General features: G+C 40.4%; 1 pseudogene; it reads right to left on the reverse strand.

The window, feature by feature from the left end:
- Positions 1-1983: 1983 nt before the first annotated feature.
- Positions 1984-2829, reverse strand: LOC123405434 (annotated as a pseudogene).
- Positions 2830-3606: the final 777 nt, after the last annotated feature.

The raw sequence follows: 3606 nt of genomic DNA on the forward strand, positions 1-3606 counted from the left end.
TGGACGAGTAGTAGTCATGATAGTGTTAGAGGGATGCTTGGATCTGCTCATCTTTCTAGACTCACAAGCCCCGCACAGATGATCCTTGAGGAATTTGACACCCTCGATGCCAATGACATGCTTCTTCTTCATGAGAGTGTGCATGTTCCTCATGCCAGCATGACCAAGTCGTCGATGCCATAACCACCCCTCTACGGCTTTTCCAAGTAGACACGTGGCCGACTGTGGACCTGTAGAGAAAGCAACAATATGCAAATCTCCTCCCCTTAAGACTTCAAATACTTTGTACTTGTTAAATTCCACGATGACTACGCATCACAATTTGCCAAAGTTAACAATAATATCAAGATAACAAACCATTGATACTGACATGAGGTTAAGCCCAAGGGATTCGACAAGCATGACTTTGTCCATGTGCCGATCCTTAGAAATAGCCGCCTTACCGAGGCCCAATACCTTGTTTTTACCTTTGTGTGCGTAGGTGATATGCTTCAGTGGTGATGGCGTTAGTGGGATATTCATATATAAACTCTTGTCACGAGTCATGTGGTTTGTACATCCATTGTCAAGAACCCACTCTATGGTTTTGGGGTTGTCATCTTGCACATGAATTAGTACTGATTACCATCTAATATGCGTCAGAGTGAAGAATATGATATCAAATTCATCATACTTGAATTTCATCACATAGACTAGAATTAAGACATAATGAGGATGTGTGAGTTGATAAACATTTCATCATTATTAGCTTGCGTCCTTTTAAGCATTACCTCAGGTCTCAGCAAATTATTCAAATCATGATATTCATCTGGAGACATCTCCTGTAGAAGAGATTAGTTCTGTTTCTTTCCCACCCACATCTGAAGGGGCGGCAAAGAGTTTATCATCCCACGAGCACCATAAAATAATTCTGGGATTGAAGCTAATGCACTTCATTTCAGAGGAGGGGTTAGAGTACTCAAATGAATAAGCAGAGAAATTCTTCGAGGACTTATGTATATAGTGCTTTTAAGAATATTGCACATATTCATGTCCTTGTATTATCCGTGCAAATCAGAAGCATTAACACGAGTACTAGCAGTATTTTGACCATGTGATGAATTTGATCCTCGTGATGACTTTATTCCCCTTGAGGAATTTGATCCGGGGTGCCTGTTCTTCACGAATGGTGTCATGAGGACATTCACCTCAAGAATTTCTAAGCTGCTTTCGGGAACCCAGATTTTCCTCAAGGTTGGTCCATTCATGCAGTTAGTTCCAAAATATCTAGCAAACAATTCAGCACTCTAATTTTTGAACAGTTAATAGTTGGAGTCAAGTGACTCATCAGAGGAATACGAAGTTTCACATGCAAATCCTGATAAAGTAGAGATCAACAGGAGGTCCTTTTACAGCAACCCATGAGGTTTTGAGATACTTCTCAGGTTTCCGGTATGATCCATCAACATTTAATTTCCTCTCAAATACAATACCCTCTTTCCTCGGGTTTCTGTTCAGAATCTGTTTTTTGAGCACATCGCAAAGGGTTTGATGCCCTTTGAGGCTTTTGGAAACGCATGTCCCATACAATTCCTTCAACCCTGCATTTTTGTCAGTGACATTTGTGGTTTCCTGAAGTGAGGAATTTGTAACCACAAATACAGTTGAAGAATTTATAGCAATAGAACAATTGAACTTTCAGGTGAAGAATTAGCAGTTTCGGGTTTGATGCATTTGAATCATGGTGGAATGAATTCTTCTTGAGCAGTACTAATCTGTTGAGAAAGCAAAGAATAATTTTCACTTTGAACATCATCATAAGATGCCCTTAGTTTCTCAAGATGTTGCTTTCTTTGAAGTTATTCATAAGAAAGCTTCTCATGATCAGCCAAGAGGGTGCCATGACGATCCTGAAGACTATCAAACCTAGACTGAAGATGTTCAACATCATTAGTCAGGATTTGAGTCCAATTCATTTCCTCATTCAACTGTCATCCCTTTTATCTAGCAGTTTCTAAAGCTTTCAAGAGTAGTTTTTTGCTTAGTGCCAATATTAGCAAGCTTGTAGTAACTGGGTTTTTGATAGTCATCACGTTCATAGTCTCTTGAATCAGAAGAGGAAGTGTGGTTTTGTACCTTGGAACCTTTTGCCATGAAGTAATAAGTGGGAGCAAAGTCGTCGTCACAGTCATCAGTGTTGTTGACGTTGTCATTTTCTTCGAGATCGAAGGTGGACTTGCTCACGAATGTGGTAGCAAGGGTAAGCTTGCCACACCAGACTCTGACTCCCCTTTAGATCCTTACTCTTCATCACATTCTTCAGATTCTTTCTCGGAATCCATTTCCTTGCCAATAAGAGCTCGAGCCTTTCCAAAACTGTTCTCTTGTGAGATGATGACTTTGAATATTTCTTCTTTTTCTTTCAGTCATCAGAAATGTGATCCTTGTATTTCTTATTCTCTGATTCCTTCGCCGAGGAAGGACAATCTGGAATATAGTGACCAGATTTCTTGCATTTGTGGCAGGTTCTCTTCTTGTACTCCTGAGATGAAGATTCTGATTTCCTCATATCTCTTCTTTAAGACTTTCCGAACTGCCTCATCTTGGGAACTTCTGGAATCTCCTCACGAGCAGAGCAAGATCCTCGCCAAGTTCTTTAGGATTACCAAGACTGCAATTAGAGTCTGCTTCTTCAAATGAGGAAACAACCTTTGCCTTCAGAGCACAAGGTATTCCATAGATTGGTCCATAGAGGTCTCTTTTCTCAGCTTCTTGGAATTTGTGAGTATTTAGTCTCTCAAGAATATTAGCAGGTTCTAGTAACTTGTAGTCTCTTAATTCTTGAATCATCATAACCAGTGTATCGAATGAAGAATCAAGAGATCTCTGCAAGTTCTTCACTACCTCATGGTTAGTGATGTCTTCGATTCCAAGAGGTTGTAGCGTATTGGAGATATCAGTGAGGCGATCGAAGGTTTGCTGGTAGCTTTCACTATCGAGTCTTTTGAAGCGGTTGAAGAGATTGTGAAGAACATCAACTCGAGAGTCACGTTGAATAAATACTCCTTCATTGACCTTGGACATCCTTTCCGAGATCAGCTTTGCAAAGCCCAAAGCACTCACTCTGCCATACTCGCATTTTCTCAGATGGCCACACATGATATTCTTCGCTAGAGAGTTGAGTTGCTTGAATATCTTCACATTAGCAGCATTGTTAGTTTTAGACACAGTGGGAACACCTTTTTCCACAACATACCAAAGATCATTGTCAATTGCTTCAAGGTGCATGCGCATACTATTCTTCCAGTAGGGTAGTCCGTCCCTTAAAATGTAGGACAACCCGTAGTGACCTTGATCATACCTACGGTCAACATAACTAAAACTCTAGGCGGTTAAACCAAAATCACACAGAACAAGGGAGTACCTTGCTCTAATACCAATTGAAAGTGCGTTATATCCACTACAGGGGGTGAATAGGAGATTTCTATGAATTCCTCACTCAGGTAATTCTTTGTGAGGAAAATCCTGAGTCACGAACTGCGTGCAGCGGATTAAGTACTCAGGCAAGCATGCAAAACAAGAATATCATAGTCTTCAGAGTGAAATGAAACATTGAATTTGCACAAG

This window comes from Hordeum vulgare, chromosome 6H, assembly GCF_904849725.1.
Source record: "Hordeum vulgare subsp. vulgare chromosome 6H, MorexV3_pseudomolecules_assembly, whole genome shotgun sequence".
NCBI lineage: Eukaryota > Viridiplantae > Streptophyta > Magnoliopsida > Poales > Poaceae > Hordeum > Hordeum vulgare.